Source organism: Gopherus flavomarginatus, chromosome 1 (genome assembly GCF_025201925.1).
Source record: "Gopherus flavomarginatus isolate rGopFla2 chromosome 1, rGopFla2.mat.asm, whole genome shotgun sequence".
Taxonomy (NCBI): Eukaryota; Metazoa; Chordata; order Testudines; family Testudinidae; genus Gopherus; species Gopherus flavomarginatus.
In genome coordinates, this window is record NC_066617.1 from 276,482,499 (window position 1) to 276,505,202 (window position 22,704).

Below are 22,704 nucleotides of genomic sequence, written 5' to 3' on the forward strand. Positions count from 1 at the left end.
TTCACATAACGCACAGTCAACCTGTAGAACTCTTTGCCACAGGATGTTGTGAAGGCCAAGAGTATAACAGGGTTCAAAGAAGAACTAAATAAATTAATGGAGGATAGGTCCATCAATGGCTATTAGCCAGGATGGGCAGCGATGGTGACCATAGCCTCTGCTTGCCAGAAGCTGGGAACGGGTGACAGGGCATGGATCACTTGATGATTACCTGTTCTGTTCATTGCCTCTAGGGCAGCTGACATTGGCCATTGTCGGAAGACAGGATACTTGGTTAGATGGACCTTTTGGTCTGATCCAGTATGGCCATTGTTATGGTACCAAAGGGAATGAACTTCACAAAAAGGAAAAATGGAACCTGCATCTCTATGCAGAGAAAATTCTGGGAGTTCAAAATTTTATATTCTTAAGAGCTATGTTCAAAACAAACATGGAAAGATCATATAGGTAATATCAAGACTAAATGTAAAAATAGGATGAATCTTCTTAAAAATATTGATGGGAACGCTTAGGGTGCAGATAAGAATATGCTGATGATGCTGTCTAGGGCATGACTTTTTAGATTATGGATGCCAAGACTTCAGTTCAGCTTCTAAATCTACACTTAAACATGCAGAGCCAATCCAAGCCCATGCTCTGAGAACTGCATGTGGTGCAAGTATTACAACACCATTGTGTATGATGCAGGAAGCTATGGGAGAAATGCTTATAAATCTAAGGATGAAATTGTTAGATTTAACTTTTGGGCTAAGGTTAACGGCAATGGTGAAGATAAGAGAAATAAACAAATACATGAGGACTCTTGGGAATTAGACAGACCAGATATAACAGGACATCACAAACTCTGTGGTGCTAACAGGGTCAAAACGTAGGTAAAAGACTTGAATGAAAAGGAATGACTGGAGAAGATTAAAATATATAGTAATGGGAAAATTTTATTAGATTTATTTATTTAATTTTAGTTGGGAAAATTGACTATTCTATTTATTCATTGTGTTTTTAAAGACTGACAAGTATGCTCAGTGCATTAGATCAGCACTCTTTTATTATAGTAAGTATCCAAAGAAAATAAATATTCTTCATTTACCAAACTAATGACCCATCTGTTGAGTAGTATGTCATTCACAATGATTATATTTAACATTATTTTTCTAGCAGAAGAGATATCAAAAGCCCTACCTTACTATGGCCTGAATTCAAAAAAGCATCCCTGTTCAGAGAGCACTTAACTTTAAGCACATGCCTCAGTGTTCTTATGAATTGGGGCTTGACTATCGAAATGTTACCCATACCTACACCAAACAAGGTATGGATAAAACTAAGGTAATAAAAATAAACCCTAAAAAACCCTTGCCTCCATGAAACTGACCTCCCTTTGAAGTTTGAGGTTATATTAAAAATAAAATAAACCATCTGCCTAGTAAATTAAATAGAGCCAAAACTGGGTAATTTTCATTCTCACATTAGCTAATCTAACCTCTGTAGATAATCAGTAAGAGGGGAAAAGCTCAGAATTTTACAATTCCAGATAATCAAGGGTATTTTCTGGTGGGAAATTATGCTAATTAAAGATCTGTTTTAAATACCGAGCAATGGAACAAAGCATTAAGGGCTACGAGTTTAGGTTAAGTGAAATCTGCTTAATCAGCATTCATAGGATTATGTCTTGACAACGCCAAAAATGTGAAATACACATTAAAGTGTGGGTTAAAGAGAGCCACAGATGGAAACAAAACAAGCTAGGTCAAAGACTTCTGATGAACTAAACATAATTCAATTTCAGTTGATGTACTACAGCCAGGTTTTCATCCTTCTAAAAACTAGGCCATATGGCAAATAAAGCCTAAATGAAATACATTGTTCAAAGTTAAATTTGCACATTTAATTTCACAGTCTCCTAAAACTCTGCATGTTGTAGGCGAGAGAATTTATTTTACAGTAAAGATCAAATCCTGCTCCAGTTTCTTGTCCTAATGAAGTCATTAGAACTACTTACATGAGAAAAGAGAGCCAGATTTGGCCCATTGTTTCTAGTTGAGAGCCAAAGCATGATTAACAGATGTGGAGTTGCAGAGAGCTCTTGGGTAAATATTGGAGCCATGTCTGAATCCATTTCTCTGAGTGAAACGTTATTCTACTAAATGATAGCAAAGTATTCAGTTAATCTGATAATTATGATGAGAAATGAATCCATAATCTGACCATCTTCTTAATGGTAAAAATAAGCCTGATTTGTACTAAGTGGTGTCTGTCTGTGTTCATCTGATATTCTGTTACAGGGGGTATAGATTGTTCTCTTCTCACAAGAAAGATTTCTCATCCCTGGCTTGTTTACTTTAACAATAAAAACCTACTTCTATAGTGTTGCCAGCTCTAATTGTTTCCCCCTGAAAATGAACGTGACATTTAAAGAGGAAAACATAAAACTGACCACATTTCACTATACATAAAATAATTAAACACATTTAGTTGGTGTTTACATAAAACCTTTCTCAGGATATATTTAGAGCTGTGTAAAATGTTCACAACAAAACCACAAACCACATGAAAGCTGCTTGGTTTTGGGTTGTGTTACAAACCAGAAACTCCAACCAAGGTTTCCAAGTGCTGATAATCCTTTTGAACAAACATGGACTGATTTAGGATTTTGCACCAAAACCATGCACAATTTGTGGTTTTACTTGTCTCAGTGCAATACCAGGGGAAACCGGGCAGCCTGAATTTAAATCTGAGTTTTTGGATTTGGTTTTGAGTAAACCTCAAAAGCAACATTCAGGGGATACAAAACACATATGAATTGAAATTGTGCAGCAAAACTGAATTTCCCAGACCTCTAGGTATATATAACCATTTCATTAAAATGGATTCAAATAATAGCTCTATGCAAGCTATATTGTGGCTCAATTCAACTTTTCAAGCAGTGTGTCATGTCCTCAGGCATCTCCAATTTTAATTCCAAAAGTGTGATTTATGTTTAGTGCAGTAAGAGTAAAAGATTAGCTTATGGACTTAGGGCTAGTGTAAGTAAATTGAAGAAAAATGTATGTTCAATACACTAAGGAGCAACTTTATTTACAATGCTTAATGGTGTTTTGCATTAATGTTTTTTATCTAAACCAATGACCAAATCTATAACAAATATACATCAGCAGCACTATTGGAGGGATGTATGTAAATTAAGAGCTATGGATCAATGTGTATCCATGGGGCTTTCATCTGACAAAAGCATCTTTAGAGCTGCCAGAGAATTCAAATTCTTTAGTATGATAAGCAACAGAAAATAAGAAAAACCTATGAAAACCACCTAGTACTAGTCTGGAAAAAAAAAATCTCTGGAGTCTGGTTTGAGAAAGCAGATCTCTAGCACTTACCAATAATCAAACACAAAGTGCTCATTTCCCTATAGCAAAGCTACTTTTATGTGATCGTCTAAACTGAATCACCAATTAGCAGTTTCCTACCTTTCTTGGCTTCTGGGATGAAGAGGCAGACATATTGATCAAAATGTTAGTAAAGCATCACTTGACAAGAAGTGTCTGAATTGTGTTTCCACACTATGCCCTTTCTGATAGCTCTGGCAAAATGCCCTCTTTCCAGTCTATCTAGTTATCAAGAAATAGACAAATGTTTTCTTCATGATAAATGAGCCTGAAAGAAGAGGCTGCTACAGACTACAAATCATAAACATTTTTTTATTATATTTAAAAACTTAAAGTAGATATGCAATACTCAAAACAATAATAGACTGTTCTTTGCACTACTCTTTTTTAGAATGCTTTGCAAATTCTAAGCATTACAACACTTGTGTGAGAGATAAGGAGTATAGAGGGCTAAACTGTGGAACAGAGAGGTGTTAAGTAGCTTACCTAAGGTCACAAGTTGAACTAGTAGCAGAGTCTGAAATAGAGCCTAGCTTTTTAATGACTGCAGGATTTCATCTCAGATATACTGGTTTCCAGGACCATTCACTCACTAACTAGCCCTACTTTCTGCATACAGCATTATTTTCTTGCAGTACAATACTATGGTATTATACAAACTTCTGCTGATCACACTCCCCCAGTCCCCTGTTATTCTACTTGGTTGTCCTGTGCAGGCAGAGTAACTCAGGAAATCTCTGCTAAAGCATCATAGCTGCACTCCTCACAAAAAGGACAAGGCAGCATTCACTGCTCAAATGTTTACAGCATCTTTAAACTACAAAGCAAGTACAAGCTCTCTACAGTCATCAGAATAATCATCTTTAATAAGTAGCCTGATTTTCCTAGGTGCTGAGCACCCAGAAGTTCCCATTTAGGCACTCAAATGAAGTGGCCAGATATTCAGAAGTGCTCAGCATTCAGCAATATAATAGGAAATAATAGGATCTGTTGAGCACTGGGCACTTTTGAAAATCTAGCCATTTCATTTAGATGCCTAAACGGGAGCTGAGCTCTTTTGAAAAGCTGGCCTATTAATTTCACTATTTGTATTGTACTAGTGCCTACATACGCCAATCAGGAGTCCAGCTTTATAGTGCTAGGGTCTGTACAGACAGACCACAAGACAGACCCTGCCCTGAAGACCTTACAGTCTGGCTCATTAATATTTTGATATGCTCAAACACTTCAGTTTTGGTTTGCAGCACTATTTTGTTTTGTTTTGTTTTTTAAACAAAGATCACAGTTCTTCAGAGGAACAATTCAAATGATCTTCTATATCTCAGGAACAAAAGATATTTCAGTTGAATTTCTGTGACAAATGCAAGCATTTCAATTTATTGTGGCCAATGCAGTGTGGAACTCATTCATTTTAAAAGCTTTATTTTGATCTAATGTCATGTCAAAAGGTTTGCCTAAGCTGCAAATTTCAAATATGGATCTGAATCTGCCCAGATTTCATTCAAGGGTGTTCAGATCTAACATTCCAGTGCAAACTTGATGAGGTTCAGGGGTGGCCTAGAAGAACCGCATCACACCACTGAAGATGCTATTGTTTGGTTAGATGACTATGCACACGCTAAATAAAATAAGTGCAAACTTCATCTCTACTCCTAATAATAAAAGTGTTTTTGATTTAGAAATGTTTGGAAAACTGAAATTGCTTTACATGAAACAATGAAAACATAAGGTTCTGATTAACATGCAGACAATGCATCTGAACAGAATATATATATTCTGCATTTTTACCCATTACAGTGTGGGAGATCGGTAAAAGCTTTCTAAGAAATATGGAGCCAAATTCATCCTTCGTGTCATTATAATGAAGCTGGACCAGAGATAATTTTTGTCTCATGAACTTGGTGATATGGAGGGACAGACTACATGTTCTTCAAACATCTCATTGTTTGTGGAATGCTGGTGAAGTAGTCAAATTAGTGGTTTCCTAATCAAAATTATTATACGTATAGCCTCTTTTCTGTATTGATTCTTGTTCAAAACCTTTATTCAGCTATAATAAATCTGACATTAATTTGAGGAGCAAGAGCTGATTAAAACTATGTTTTAAACAAAGAAATGAAAGGAACAAGATGAGGTTACAAATAATTGCATTAGTAAAAGAAATAGGGAATATTTGATTATTAATTGTTTGTAAAAGAAAGCCATTCCTTATATATTATTTTCATACTTTACTACCTAATGGCCTATCTGACACTTCAAGCAAAACAACAGGAAAATACTATAGGCACGTAATTTTTTTCCCTTTATTTGGGCCCAATAAAATTCAAATTGTGCTGTTTATATCAATTCGATTTCCTAGGCAAAAATTTGGCTCCTTGTGAAAGATCCAGACAATAGTTTAAAAAGCAAATATACACCCATAATTTCGTATTTTATACTCTGATGGATCCTTATGATAACTTTTCACAGGTTCAGAAAGAGAATGACTAAAACGCCCATGGTTATATTAGGGAAATATGCAAAGCTTACAGGATTATAATGATTAAAAATATCAAAGACTGTGCACATTATATTCCATTACATCACATTCTTCACCTCCTCCACTATTTTTAAGTTATTTTGTTGTTGTTTTTATATGAGGAAAAACTGCTTTAGTGGCAGTAATGATTTGCTTGGTGTTTGGCAAAATTGGATAAATACAATAAGTCTCCTGTCAGCACTGCATCATTGACAAAACATTTTTTAAAAGTAATATTCATTAACAAATACTTGAGAAAATCTCCTTTTCAAATCTATGTTGACTCTTGTCTACGTTGTAAGATGTAGATGAAATAAAACTGAACCCAAATAGGGTATTATCACCCACAATAATAATGGAATTTGTTGTGGTTCTTGTCCTTTCAGAAAAATCCCCAAGTACTTTCAAATGTCTTCATTTCATTACCTCACCCCCCTTTTTTATTTATTTTCCATTCTGATTCTCTGCTCCCTTACATTAAACTGCAGAAAATGTAATCCCATTTATATAATGTGTCCAGAACAGTTACAGATTAATTCCAAACAATTTTTACCACACTTCAAGGATTAGAAAATGGTTTAATATTGATGTTTTTAAAACAATTATTTCAATATTTGGCAGATGTCTTGTGATCAGAATCAAACTAGAAGAATAAAAACTATTCCCTATGTTGCACTTATTTACAGATTTTTATCACCCAACTCTATAAACCCAAGGTATCTCTTATGCGCTATAGGACAGCAGTGAGTTACGTAAGATGAAGGTTTAGTCCTAGCTGGTTTGTTTTCCGTTTTAAACAGAAGAAAGACTCAGTTTAATCTTCCTTCAGATTGTTCATTTTGAAAAAAAAAAAGAAATACATTTCAAAGCATTATGTTGGAGTATTTCACTGTTAAGGGCTGTAAGTAAGTGACAAAACAAAGAGCTAGGAAGGGAAAAGAGACAGGCAGACCAATGGGGCTCTGCAGTAAGTCTCATACATAACCTAGAGATGGCACCTCCATTTTAAGGGGCATTGTAGTTTCTTTGTCCATTTGAGCTTTAGTCTGTCAACTAAAAACCATCAAAAGAGGTTTAATTATCACACACTGTATTGGAACATACCCAATGGCAATGTTTTGATGTGGATTCTTGTTTATAATGTACAGAACTAAGATACTTACGTCATTTCATATTAGTCATGGAGCAGCTGTCACTGCTTATGGTGGGTGCACCTCAAACAATGCTTTCTTCATATAAGGACCTAGAAATATGGAAGCTCACTCACCCAAACCTCTGAGTACTCTGAGGCTCCACAGTAGGCCTTTCTGATCTTCTAGTTCTATCCAGATCATTAAAGGCCTGCTCCAAAGCCCATTAAGGTCAATAAGAGTTTTTTCAATGACCCTAATGGGCTTTGGAGCAGGCCCATAACACTCAAACTTTTCAAGAAGCATTGTAATCTTCTCTTCTGATGGAGTTTGTTCCTTTTCTCCTGACAGATGCTCTTCAAAGAATGGCTAAATATACACACCCTTCACTCCAGCATAAGCTACAAAAACCTATGATCCAGCAAGTTCTCCTTTAGAGTACAAATCTCCACTTTCACTCTGGCATTTCAAAAGAGTGGGGCAATACACTGGGGAACTCCCAGTGTCCTATGAAGGTTAAGAGCTGGCAGCAATTGGGCCCAGAGGAAAGGTCATGCCCCTCCTTGCTCCTGAAGAAGAGGAATTGAACTCCATGTTTGCCTCCTAAAAGTTCCTAAACAAACAAATCTTATGTTTCAGTTCATGAGCTAGGCACAGATTAAGGCACATTCTCTTTAGACATAAATTAGTTTCCCATTCCTAACCACTGCCAACCTGGACTTGATTTCGTGCAATGACCTAGAAGCAGAAGGCAGCATACTATCCCATTACCAGTCCATTTGGTGATTCAATCACTCCTCTTCTTTATAATTTTCTTAACTCAACACAAGTGCCTAACCCAATTTTGGGTACTATATAAATAATTAATAATACTTTTTTTGTTTTCAAAAACAGTTACCAGATTATCATGTATCTATTTGTTTTAGTAGGACATATATTTATATATAGAAACTACCTAAGCATGCACTTAATCTAATTTGTGGAAATACAATGATCTAATTTACTCAAGAGAATCATTTGTCTGATCTGAAGCAAGGTTAAATAAACATTACAGGATAACCTCTCCAGGCTGCCTCACTGTGATACTTGACCTCATTCATCACATATGCTGTTTCTGTTTCCTAATGTACAGTACATGATACTGATCAAATCTTAAAAGTGAATTACAGCTTTGAGTTAAACTTAAAGGTTACACAATTACCATGCCCCTATTCAGACTGCAGCTGCATGTAACAACTATTTTACACACTTCCACTGCATCCATGACAAATATCCTTTTCTTATTCACAGACAACAGTGACATAATGCTGTGTGCATATTATTTTGAATAATTTAATGTGATATAATTATTCATTTAATTAAGCGACTATACCTGCCAAAATCTCAAAACGTTTTATGTTCCTGGTCCCTTTTATGAGTCACATTAAACAGTAACATTGATTAGCTATTTGAAAAACATAACTTATCTATTTTTGACCATACCACCTCCACATTTGGAACACTTCTCCTGGGTCCCTATTACTCTACAACCCAAGTACAAGTACATAGCCATAAGCTTTTTAGCCTCAAACTACATCTCTGACTTATTGTGGTTCCCCCAAACTCACTAATTTGCTTCATTTCATTCTCCCAATCTGATCTCTCTAACTTCTGCTATTCTACTTCTTAAATCTGTTCTCCAAGACATTTCATTCTCCAAGTTAAATCTCTTCTAAAAGCTCACTTCTGGCATGCTGCAGAGAGAAATCAGTTAAAAAGAAATCATACAAGAACCAACAATAAGATCCACACATGTTTAAAATGAATTACTAGTTTGGTTTTTTTCCCCTTCTAGTTGCATCTAAAACTAGACTAAACTCTTCACATAGAGATAACATCATTTTCCTTGTTCTGTAAAGCACATAATATACTTGAATGTTGTAAAATAAATAAATAAATAAATAAATAAAAACCCAATAACAAGCCTTCATGCAATTCAAATTTAAGTACTGGAAAGTTAATGCTCAGATGAACACGATTTAGCTACCTTAAACGCCAAATGACTTATGCATCTCCCCTCACCCTTTCTGATTAGGTTCTAGCTTTCTTCCTTATTCACAAAACCCCAAAGGGATGTGTATCTTATTCCTGGGCAGAAGATGAATGGCTTCAGCCCTCTATTAAATTATCATCATAGTTACAGCCTTGTTGTGTCCACTGCAGAACAAAGACCTCACTGCACTACTATGAAACATCCATGTCACAGGGCAAATATATGCACTGAATTTATACTCTGGCTCCCAGGTTAGACTGTAAAGGAATTATCAAAAATACTCTCTGAAGAGCAAAAGTACTTTTCCTTCTCTAGTTCTCATTCCTCCATTTTCTACCTTTCCTTGCAATTTTAGACTATGACACAGTTGACTCATGTCCTGGCCTGATACCTCTGGAAACACAGGACTCACTCAGATCACAATCACAAGACATTTCAACAATACTTTGCTCAGGAGGATACCTCTAATAAAATACCAGGGGCATTGCAGGGGTGGTGGCGTTTTGAGCTCTGCTGTTTCAGGATAGCAGTTTTGAGTACAGCTGATTATGAAATCATAGAAAAAACATTCCCTGCAGAAATTTACATTTTGACCAGATGCTGAGGTTCTTAGGTAGGAGATCCAATCTTGATGCATTATTCACAGCATGGCAGAAGTGCTGCTTTCAGTTCCAAAGAAAGGGAAAGAAATTTGCCATAGTGGTGTTAATCTTGGCAGGCCAATACATTGAGTCACACTGAGGAAGTCTCATGCCTGTTTTTAAGAATGAGGGAGTTGAGATATTTCATGGTGTGCCTGAGAGAGAAACTAGTGGGACACTCTAATTGGAGATGCCATTGTGCACTTGCAGGCAGGGAGACCACTATTATAGGATATTACATGGGAAATGCAGTCTGCCTTGAAGCCACATGACAATTAGACTATGGATCAATTTTCAGGATAGCACTGGTAGAGCTCCCACTCTTGCTGCAAGTAAAACAATGAAGCATGTTGTTCAGGAGGTGCTTTAGCCAAAAAGAATGGTGACTTCTCCTTTTATAGATTGGATAAGGGTTAGGAAGAAAAGGGTTCAGTTCTTTGTGTGACTAGGGGAGGAAGACTATTGAAACTCGAGACCTGGTGCATACCCCTAACCCCTGTCCACACTGCACACTGGCACAGGCCAAGGCGTGCACATACTCATGCCCCTCAGGCACATGAGCTTATTTGCTCTGTACTTGACTGCAGACACATGTTATGGCGTTAGGTGTGGAAAATAGGTCTCAAGCTTCAATAGTCCTCCAACTCCCTCTCCCCCCAGTGCCACAATGCACTGAACCCTTTTCTTCCTAATCCTTACCCAGTCTAGAAAGGTTCCTCTGCTCTCTCCCCACTTTCACTGCTAGTAGCGAGCTGCACTGACCATATCAGAACAGCTTTCTGACACACCCTTTTAATCAATACAGCTGAACACGGATCCTGCTCAGAGAGCAGCCTCCTGGCCTGCTGACCACACCTGGATGCTGAGAGATGTGTGGTCAGAATATGCCATCTTCCATGACATCTCCTGGAATAGCAGGAACATTCATCTGTACTAGGAAATTTCCTGGATGCTGGAATAGGCAGGCGCTGAGTAGACTCAAGTCCAGTGCCAAGACACACAAAGCATTTGAGTCTTCTTTACCAGAACCCAAAGACTCCTACAGTTGCTCTGGGAGAGGTCACTGTAGATGCCTCTTTCATGACAAGGTATTTCCAAGGGCTCCTAATATCCCAATATTACTTCCCCTCCCCCCCTCATGGGGACCCCTAGGTAAGCAGTTTAGCATTGTATGTTGCCAGCGCTTGTACATATAGTGAAACGTATTGTGGGAAAGGTTGAAGTGGTAAGTGTGGAGTGAAAGGTTCCTTTGCAGGTTACAAGAGATGGTAGAGGGAGAAAGGGAGAAGGGAATAGGTTAACTTGATGCTTCAGCTAGGTCTGAAAATAAAAGCTGACTCCAGCCCAAGGCCATGGCACACAACCGACTCTCAGCTGCCTGCCAAGAAAGATGGGCGCCTGGATTGTAACTGCGACTAGCTGTGAGAAAGGAGGTTTCAGCTGAACAGAACTGCAGGGGCTGCAAAAACTAGTGAGACAGAAAAGGCCAGCAAGGGGGAAAAAACAGTCTCTCGTGTGTTTTGAAGCCAGTGTGTTTTGAGAAAGCTAAAAAAGCTGCGGGAAGCCAGTTTGAACTGGTACAAAGATCACGGGGGACAGATGTCCCTTAAACAAAACCTCCAGAAGAACCCAGGGCTTAAAAATCCTCTCAAGAGCCAAAGCAGGTCGGAAATCTACAGCGAACCCTAAACAGCCTGTGCACAGGACAGAACTCTCATCCACCCTTCCCTCTCTTCTTCTTATGTTACACTCAGGCTTGGCCAGCCTTGGGCTGTGCATGTGTGAGTATGAAAGCCGGTAAGGGCTTGGGCACTAACGGTTTCTTCCTTCCTTCGAGTGTCGTGGGGAGAACCCAGCCCTCACCACTGTTATTTTATTAATAAAGCTTTAAAACTTAGTCATTTGGTGTGCTCCTTCATCTCCTTCCCTAACAATTCTGCAGCCTCGGCCTGATCACCTGACACCTCAGGCAGATTGGTAACAAAAATCTGTCACACTAGTACAGAGCCTGGAGTGGCTCATGACCAGAAGTGTATTAGGGGTTTGTGGGGTCCTGGGCCAGAGCATGTGGGGGCCCCTCCCCACTTCTTCCTGAGGTCCCCTCAGGCCCCCCGATGCTCCTGAGGGGGAAATAGGGTCGGGGTGTGGGGGCCTCCTTCCAGGGAGTGGGGTCAAGGTACAGGGCTTGCCCTACTGTGCAGGTGGACTTCCTACCAGGCAGGCGGAGCGGAGTAAGCCCTCGCACTCTGACCCTGCCCCCTGGCAGGAGTGATGGGGGGGGAGGCGTGGGTCAAGATGCAGGGGAACCCATTTTTCCAGTGCCTCTCCAATTGGCTGGGGCCTCTGGGCACTGGGCCTATTGGCCCAGCAGATAATCTGCCACTGCTCATGAGCTCTTCTTCAACGCTGCTGGCCTTTTGTATGACCGGATTATGATGAACAATCATTGTGCCCCTATGTCCATGCATTTCTCAGCCAGCATTCAGGCAGCAATGGTCCCAGGGCCATACAGACTGGGGAAAAGGATAAGGTGAGTTTAGAAAAGTCAAGCTTGGGGATGCAACAGTAGTAGAAAACTCATAGTTGGCTCTCTAAAGTTGGTACACAGATGTCTTTAATTCCTTGGACGATCACAGCATTTCATTGCTTCCATCATCCCCTGATTTGCTGTCCCCTTACAAACATGGACAGCACAAAATGGTGTGTATGTGCGTGTGTGAGAGAGAGAGAGAGAGAGATTTGGAAAGGGAAGGGAAAACTTCAGTTGTTTGAGGAAAAGTTAATCACTTTCTCCATTGGGCAATTACAAAGTTTTACTGGTTTTGGCTCTGGTTTCTTGCCTCTCCCTGCATGCTCTCTGCATGCTGCACAATCTGGGGAAAATTGAGGTGGGAGAAGGATACATTCTGGCAGTTGAATAAACACAATGCAGCGCCCCTTGGTTGTGGAGAGACAAGGCACTTGGGGTGCTCTTCTGAAACTTCAGAGAACCAAATAAAGTCGTGGTAGGTCTCTTTCTTGCACTGTTTATTAAATAGTTGTTAGGCAGAAACAGGGGCAGGATTTTCTGGCAACACTGGGGTATGTGTGTGTGGGGGTAGGATTGGGGGTTGTCATGGTTCACATATCCCTTTACACAGAAACTGCATATGCTAGCTGAGAATATAATCCTTTTCCAGTCAAACTGCCTCCCAGTGCAGTAAGCATATTTCAGCAAATTTCTGGTATAGCAGAAACTCAAGCTGGGTGTTTAGGTTCAATGGCAGTGCAAATCTGCTTGGTTCACCTTCACAGCTGACCAAATTCCTCCATTCAGCAATATTTAGAGGGCTACCATTAGCAGAAACATCTCTCTAGCACAGATTGCTAGATCTCCTCTACAGGACTGGAATACCACCTCACTGTTCCATTCTGGTATCTTGAAAACAGTTATGTTCTCCAAATGCTGGCTAGTCTTTAAAGAAGAAATTGCAGAATGGTAACAGAGCCCCTGGAAGGAACTGCCACTGTCCCATCGAGACACTATGAACATTTAAAAATTGTAAAAAAATTAGCATGTATCATATTATTAGCCTCTGCTCTATCCTCATGGGCTTCAAAAATTGTCTGAGAACCAAGGATAGTCTAACAGGCACATTCCTGGAATTCTGAAAAGCATAAAAATTGTGGTCTTCCACAGCAAAGTTACATTACGGGTGGCGGTGATTTCTCAACATCTTTCAAAGGAGAAAAATACATAATGGTACTCTTCTCTTTGAATTGGCAGGACTGTCACCTCCTGAGAGGGAAACCATTATGCAATGAGGGTAGGAGCATCCCCCAGAGACCACAGAGACAGAGATAGAAGGCACCTAGAGGATCTGCTGCTTGGCATGAATAGGAAGAGCCAGGCAGACTTTGAATTCCTCAGGGCATGGGAGAATTGAGCTCTTCACCAGGAAGAGACACCGACAAACTGGTTAATGGAGCAGGAAGCTTGGCTTAGGGAATGGAGAGGATAATAGAACTAGAGGTTGAATGAGGCTGAGGTCCACCTCCTATACCTGTCTGTGAACTGCCACCTCCTCCTCCTTTTCTGTCACATGCTGCCCAGAGTGCTTCTGAGCCTGAGGACCAAACTCCAAGACACCAGGAGGGGTCTGCAGTGGTTTGTAAACAACGCGAAATGTGAAGACCAAAGCATTGCACAATGAGCTTATTACAATTCATCTGCCAACCTCCACAGCACAAATCCAAACCTCATTGTGACAATCCAGTGGAAATGCCCTGTAATGTTTGAATTGTCATAGGAGTGAATGACAAAGGACCTCTGGCTACAGGGAAAGAAAACCTTCACAAAACTATGTAGTCCCACAAATATAATGTTCCCTTGGGCTTTTCCAGCAGCTGCACGGGGTGTGAATGTGTCCCTGGGCACAGGTAGATGTCATTCTCTGCCTCCCTGCAGTACCAAAATATGTGCACATATGGCAACCCTGATTTCCCTTCCCTGTGAACCAGGATCAGTGTGCACATGAGTGAAATCAAGTTGCCTACACAGAGTTCGTAAAGCAGATGTGTCTTGAGGCCACTCAGGATGGAAGCACTTCGCTTTTTCCTCACAAACACAATAGAGCATGTAGCAGGTAACAATTGCATGAATGGTGTCTGCCACATTGATATCCAGACAGATGTATACTAACATCAATAAGATTTCAGCCTATCAAAGGCAAAATAACAGTTGGTACGGACACACTGTAGAGAATCATATTGTTTCTCTGGACTTGTGATAGGGCGGTCCTCACACTGCTAGGATGGTACTTCTTCCTGGTCATTCTGAGGAATAACTCACCCCTTCCCATGGCTCCATGCCATCTCTCTTCCTCTCTCTCACACACTCCGCTCTCTCTGTGGCTCAGTCCTCCAGCACAGTCACTATGCATGTTTTCCCCCTCCGGCGTATCAAAGTCTTTCCTCACCAGCAGTCCTAGGCAGTCTTCCCATTCATTACCTCATAGTGCCACTCCCGCAGCGGCTCAAGGGAACTCAGCCCTGTGCTTTACTGGTTTCTATCTCAGGGACCCTCCAGCTAGTAGTCTTGGCCGGTTCCCTTCTAGACCTTACTGCCTTTCCCTGAGCCCTGGCTGACCTATCTTACCAGGTTCCCCTCTCTGGGTTTGACAGACCAAATACACCTCCTTTCTCCAAGGGATTGACTGCAGACTTTCTTAGCAGCCCCTCATTTCTGCTGCCAATTTTCTGCCTTTATAGTCCCAGCCCAGCTTGTTCCTCCTGAGCTGGGCTTCCTCATGCACTTAGGGGATTACTTAGCCACCTGATTCCCCTCAGCAGCAGCCTGTTGGGTTAGTTACTTCCCTTCTCAGTCTGCCTTAACAGTCCTTTCTTCTTCCTTCAAGTACAATCCTAATCTCCTCAGCATCATAAACCTCCCTGATGTCAGGAGTGTTTCCCACATTTTTAGTCACAAATCTGTCTCTGTGGTCCACCAAGCCTTGGAGAATAAGTGAACAGTAACCTTTTCGGTTCACTTGTCACTTGCCTCTTTTGATGGACAAAGTGGTGGGATATGGGTGCCATCAGTGGCCCCTGCACAGTTCAGAAATCCCATCCTCTGAAATTCAGCTATTATTTCTGGACCTTTTCTTAGAGTAGCCATCCATGGGTAGATCACAGTTTTAATAGCTTCACAGACTGCACAAGCATGACCTTGACAGTGACTTTCCAACCTCAAAGTGGCTTGGAACAGACCTGTAGCTGTCTGGTGTTACCCACTTCTGCAAGGCAATAGCCACCTACTTCTGCACTGGTCTAGGTTATCTGAAGCAGGTGTTTTGGTGCTGGAGATTTGGTGCAAGCTCCTCACTCAGTTCCATGAAAGTCTAGTTTCCTGCTTCAGAAGTTCTGAAGCTATTGCTGGCCATCCCAGATATCCAAAATGCCATGATCACACCACAACATACTGGTTCTCCTGAATCACAAGGATGGTCTGTCCAAGCATGCTGTAGCTATACACATGCACCATATCTATACTATGGGAATTGAATGAATTGTCATGGACCCCTAAGGTCAGTTGACTTTGATGTGTTACAAAGTTCATCAAAATTCCATTCAGCATCTCACTGATCACCTTCTCACCACATAAACGTTTGTCCCACAATAAGGAGAAGGACTCTCCCATTCCACCGTGTCTTCCATGCAACTTAGCAGGAGGGAGACATGATCAGGAACTGCCATCTGCAAATGTGTGAAGGTGGAGGACAGTACCCAACAACACACAGCAAAATTAGCTCCTAAGTGGCTCCCTGTGATGCACAAAGACCTCTGATACTGCCCCTGAAATGGTGGCTGTAGCACTGCATAACAGTGTTAGTGTGGAGGCAGGTATATGCATGTACACAGCTTTATATCCATGCCCAGCACAGCATATGTGAGCATGTGCAGTCATGTATACAGTCAAGTAAGCAAGTATTGTGCACCAGAGTAGCCGTTCTTATATTCATAGGCCAAGTGGAAAGAAGTGTGGATTTTACTCATTGGTTCTAATTATAAAGCTTAGGAAAGATCCATTCCCTATATCTTTGTGTAGATAGCAGTTGCTATTTTTAAAGATTCCTTTCACTTGGTGTGCTTGGTAGTGTATTACATTCATCTCTCTCTTCTGGTATTTAGCTCAAGATGTACATACAGTATTGCATCTTTTTAGTTTAGTGTTGTTCTGAAGTGTACTGGACACCAATGAGGTGTGTTTTTGTCATCATTCACCCAGATAGCATTCAGGTATTTTTAAAGGCCTTAATTGATCTATCTGCAACATTGTTTCTAAGTACTTAGTTTTCATTAACATTTTGGAAAAGCAGCCACTAGGAGTCATGGTCAAAAGTTCCCTCCATTTGCTGTGATTCTTCACTTTCTCACATGATATTAAAACTAACCTTTATTGTATAGCAGTATAATTTGATAGGAAAGAAATAATTTTATTAGAAGATCAAGGTAATGCATTTAAACTCTGAGAAGTCAGGAAATACCAAATGTAAGGTTGCAAATTGTTAACACTGTACATTTGTGCCATGACTGTACAGACTTTAATTGAAGGATCACCTACTATTTCTCACATGCCGAACTCCTGCTAATAAACAGTATTAAACCTATGTTTGTGGGTGAGTAGATGGATTTACCTTCCATTAGACAGTACAGGAAATGGATATAAGCAGGCTGAGAGAAACAAGAGTTTGTTTGAAGTATGTATTTGATGTGTGATCTCAGATCATATATTTACTTAGCAGAAGATCATACGTTCACTTAGAATAGTATCATAACATCAAACAGAATATATAGCAATGGTACTATGTTTTATTCCACAGTTACTATACTGCCTACTGCTGGTTTTACAACTTGCCTTGATTGTTTCAAAGCTCAAGAAATCAATACTGTAGGTTATCAATCACATTTTTTAAAAATTTTACATAGATTATAGGAAAGTGAATAACAGAATTACTTCTTAATGTCATTTTTTTCCATTATGCATTTACAAAATTTAAAAATTACAAAAATCATAGGCTTTATTGTGCTATCAGAAGTCCTCTTTCACAGCTTTAGACATGTGAATTGTTCCATTGAAGTAAATGGGATATCAACATTAGCAAAAGGATGTTGTTGAATAGGAATGGGATTACTCGCATGCTTAGAATTAGGAGTGTGCATAAGTACTTTGCTGAATCAGGGCCTTAATCAGGATATGCCAAAGGCCTGGATTATGATATAATTTTGAAGCAAAAGTTATGTGGAACAAATGGTCAAAGTCTTTGAAAAGTTACATATAAGGCTGATGGAAAATTTTCCATCAAAATTGTTTTTTAGACAAAACGGTGTTTTTGTGGAACGTGATTTCTGGCTGAAAACTTTCAGTTTTGCTGGTTTGATGACAAGTTTTTTTTTCCTCTGGAAAACTGTAATATAAAGGATTTTTAAAATTATTTTTAATATAATTTTCTGCTGGAAAAACACCTGTTTTCCAACCAGCCCTAGTTGTCTACTTTTACTGAGGAGACAGGTTTTAATTAGAGGCGTATCTTAATTAGATCCCTATACTGAGAGTTACCAGCATGTATTCATAACATATTTCTTAGTAACTTGAAAAATATTGTTTCTAGAGATTATTAGATAAAACCCACTTACAAATAAATACATTTGTCTCAAAAGTCAATTTCTCAAGAAGTGTATTTTATGCTTCTTACAATGTTTTATTTACCTATTTTCAAAAGGTTCAGAAAAAAACCCAGTAAATTGCCTCAAATGTAGAAATCTCTGAGAACTCCAAAACAGCAGGCTTCACCAAATAAAGTGACAGTATTAAACACAAAATTATTACATGTTTTAGAAATGTCCTGTAACACATTTATTTCATACAGATTATGATAATCTTTTTAAATAGGATGTAAAGAAAGGAAAAACAAATTCACTCACATTCTTATATAGGGGCCAATCCTACTCTTTGCGATGAAGAGAGACATCCCAGTGTATTGAGAAAAAATGACTACTTTGCATGCATAAAACAGCCACAGATGGTGATTTTCCAAGATTGATAGCGCTGGGTACTCACATATTTAAGAACTGAGCTCTTAGGCTCAGATTCTGGAGATTAAACTTTATCTTGCAGTTTCTTAGGTGGCTGGATTTAGCTATTGTCAAAATAATATATCTGAAAAAAGCAGTTGTGAAGCAGTTCTAGACATTGTGGACCACTAACGCCACTTTACATCACTCTGACATTTTAAGGTTCTTACACTAGTAAAGTACGGTAAAGGACCTTACCGTAAATGAGAATCAGGACCCCAATTGCACAGTGATTTGGCTGCAGCTCAGACAGAGAAGCAGTTGAGACTCCTGCTTCCTAACAGACAAGTAGCTCAAGCATTTTTAGGAGGTGATGTCATCTGATTCCAGAAGGGTACAGAACACATTGCCTTTTCATTCTCACATTGCCAATTCACAGGGCAGCATTAATGGTTGCTTTAAAGTGAAATTTAACATTCACATGCTTGTTGTGCAAGGTGTTGTATAAAACATAATATATGTCAGCCCTGCCCCAAAGAGCTTTCCATCTAAAAGACAGGATGTTCTAGATGGATGGGCTGGGTGAGAAAAACAGGGTAACAAATATAATAGGATGTAAGTAGAAGTTACTGGGAAAATCCAGGATTGCTATTAATGTCATCCTTCAGGAAGAAAAAGCACAAGGTAAGAACCTTGGTGACTGTATTAGAGTGACATGCTTGCTAAGTGCATAACCTAGTGATCCAAACAGCAGACTAAATTCGGGTAATGAATCCTGGTCACATGCCACCTGAGACACGTTGTGCATACGCTAAGAAGAAGTGCCTTTCTTACATTATATCAGCAATCAGTTTGGCTAGTGGATGCAATTAAAAGAGCTAAAAACTAAAGGATGCGTCTTCATCTTTGTAAGGGGGTTTACATGCAAATATCTCAGACTTATCTTCCTGATACCTGGGGTAATACACCTCCTGAGTGCTCACTTATATGACACACACAACTTTTATAGCCTGAAGTTCTGTGGGAAACCTAATGTTACACACAACTGATATAGACTGTGAGGATCCATTGGATTAGAACCTGTCCCTGAATAACTGCACCAACATATTACTTAAGCCTGCAGGAGACACCAGGAAGTTGCCTGTGCAACTAGGTGGATCTTTGGCCAGACTCTACCTCTTCATCTTGCTTTGGTTCCTGGTTTTGGACTGCAGCTCTGACCCTCAGCCCTGGTCCCTGGCCCTGATTCCAGCCGCAGCCACTTTGCCCTACTCCACCTCCACTCACTAGGCCTGACCTCTCAGGGCCTGGCTGTGACATAGACTCCCTAAAATGGACATGAAGGAAACAAGACTTTTTTTAGGCTCCTAGCCTGTGGTCCAAATACTCAGGTGTCTTCCTAGCTAATGGGATTAGAATAGCTTTGTTCATAATAGAATTGACTTCACTTAAGTAACATACCTTGCAGAGATGCTCTAAGAGAAGACTATTTTAAATAATGTTAAATAAGACTGAGTCAATAAAATTATTCAATTTAACACTATGTACAAGGCCAATCTCATAAAGCACAAGAAACAAATAAAAATGGAGCATCCACAAAATCCGTACTAAAACTAGTTATGGGAAAGTTCTGTTACAGAGAAACGTAGATTTTATAAAAACTAGAAGCACACATTTTTAGAAAATCACAGTGTTACTTCTGTTTCAGGTGCTGAGGACCTTACCACACAATATCTGCATTACCAAATAGGACATAATGGCTCATTTTGTTCTTAGAAAATTTTCTCCAGGCTTGATAACTTAAGACCTTGTGGTATCGAGAGGACAACACCTAACCCTGTCAAATAGCTTATTTCAAGATCGTCCCCACAGACAACTTTTATAGAACTATTCATGACCTCCCTTCTTCTTCCATTCTGGGGGCTTCAGAATGATCAAGTTGAGTGCTATCCCTGACTTGAGTAATTACAGACTTAAAATCCATAGTTTGACTTGTATTTCAATAGCCCATACTACATCATGGGGCAGTTAACTAAATATCCAAAGCCAGACTCTAAGTAATCCATCCGATTAGATCTCACAGGGCTTTGGAGCTGTGCTCAGGCTCTGCTCCAGCTCTAGGCAAAAACCTGCAGCTCCACTGCTCTGAAGCTGCTCCGGGCTCTACTCCAAAACCCTGAGCTCTGCAATGAAAAAAAACAAATACAATTAAAGTATATTTACTTTTATGTGTAAAGCTTTATATTAAAGGGATTAGTATTCCAATGATCAAAGAACTACTTCAAACAAAAATAAAGAAACTGTCCAAAAGATAATTATATTTGCTCTAAACTTGCTGATATAGCCAATAATAGTTGTATACCCAAAGTTACACAAACTGCGTTATAATACGAAACATATTGGCTTAGATGTTCAAAGTGACTAATGATTTTTGGGTCCCAACCTGAGATGTGTTCAAGAGGCCCAATTATCAAAAATGCTGCCTACCCTTTGAAAATCAGGTGTCAAAAATTGGGCACCCAGTAATTAAGGATTACTAGTTTCTACACTACTAGTCACTTTTGAAATAACTTTATTTACACATTTACAAGGAACACCATTTTGACTGTTTCAGTCTTTGTCAAAGGCATATCTTCATTTGGCTAACATAATAGGTTTATAAACACAGGATGAAGTGCCAAAAAATTTAAAGGCAAGTGTAAAGACATCAGAAACTTCTAACAAATTTTCAAATTTCAAAATTTCAGGAGGATGAGGAGGATGGAAAGAACAGTGATACAATATTTTAATAGTCTATTATTAACATATACACTAGATGGAAAAGTTACCTTTGAAAAATAGTTAAGGTATACTGCCTCAAATTAGTGAATATTTGTTTATATTCTGCCTTCAGAGTATAACATGCATTTCTGTACTGAGTTTTGCCAACAGAAACAGAAAATATCAATATATATAGGGTGTAATATATGTAATCTCTGTCACAAAGTAGCTGAAGATGGTGAGTGGAGAATTCCTCCTCATCAAGGCAGCCCTCTGCAAGCAGAAAGTTGACACAGGCAGCTCTGCCACCTCTATGCCAGACAATATTCTACCCCCAGCACAAGGAGAGGAAAGCCACACTCAGGGTGTTCCAGTTGTGGGGTATGGGCAAGATGCAAAGAGAGGGAGGCAAAGCAGAGCCTCTAGAGATTGATTATGCCTAATTCTCCTCTGGAATAAGTTTTCTGAAGGCCCTGACATGAGTGTCACAAGTTAGAGTTTCTATTCTGCACCTCTAATGTGCATAGGGGCTGGGTAATGCAGCTGCAGCTAGCCTACTTCACCTTAGTTCTGTCCTTTTAAAAAAAATCTGCAAAAAATGCATAAAATATCCAATTTTTCAATATTTTGCATCACATCAGTCAAATTGCAGTTAAAAAATGCACCAAGCTGCTCTGTGGAATTCTGGCCTTTGTTAGCCTGGGGTTTTTCCACTCGTGTCCTCCTTTATTGTCCTTTTCCATACACACCCTGAATGTAGCAACGATCTCAAAAATATACAGACGTTAAACTATTGATGTCAGTGCTTTCATTACAGCCTCATCCTTCAGACAGTTGTGCATGTGTGTTTGTGGTATTTGTGGAGGCAGCGTGGTGCGAGGTGTTGCCCCTTGGCTGTCCCAGACCTTTCTGCCACCACACCATGTTCTGTCTCTGTGCTCTCCTCCCCTTTACAGAAGGCTTTGTTTTCTCTTTTGGCTGCAGTTGTGTATGTCTGCCTCCATGACTGGCAGCTATGGCAGCTGCAGAGGCTGTGTGGTCAAGCTGCTTTCCTGTAAACAGTAGAGGCTGTCTGCTCCCTTTGGTCTACGCTCAGTACGGGGTTTGTAGACCCCATTACAGGAATTTTGAAGTCAGCAGGGTTACTCCTGTTGTTTAGTTATGCAGGCAGATCAGGGCCTAATACTGGAGCTGATAAGTCCAAGAGAGCAAATTAATAAAAGTACTAGAATATAAAATCTAGACTTGCGACATTATTTTGGGATAATTTATACAGGGCAAAACAGGGTAAAGCCATTTCTCAGTATTCTGATATCAGACCATAATTGCTTAAACAAATGACCTCTTATTTAATTAAACAGCTGTGACTATGTATTGCTATGTAACCATTCTTGCCTTTTTTATTAGATATCCATGACTTGCTCTTCCTTCAGTATCTGTAGTTTGTAAACACTCAAAAATGATTTAACTTGGGGGAAAAACATTAATACTAGTGGGAGGAATGAACAATAACAAAGAAAGGAAAATAAGGACGTTCCCACAGCGCAGGAAAAAAAGAAGTGCTGTGTAAAAAAATTACAAAAGCAAATGAAATACAGAAGAAACTAACAAATTAATGGAAAGCATAATGACATTAACTATTATCATGCTAATTTTCAAAGACCGAAAGAAAAAAGTGGAAGTATGAGAA

At 39.5% G+C, this 22,704-nt stretch overlaps 1 protein-coding gene across 2 annotated transcripts in view; it reads right to left on the bottom strand.

Annotated features, from left to right (window-relative positions):
* GPC5 (glypican 5) overlaps nt 1-22,704 on the bottom strand; it is a 1,108,951-nt gene that overhangs the window by 298,369 nt on the left and 787,878 nt on the right. The gene's annotated exons all lie outside the window — the stretch shown is intronic.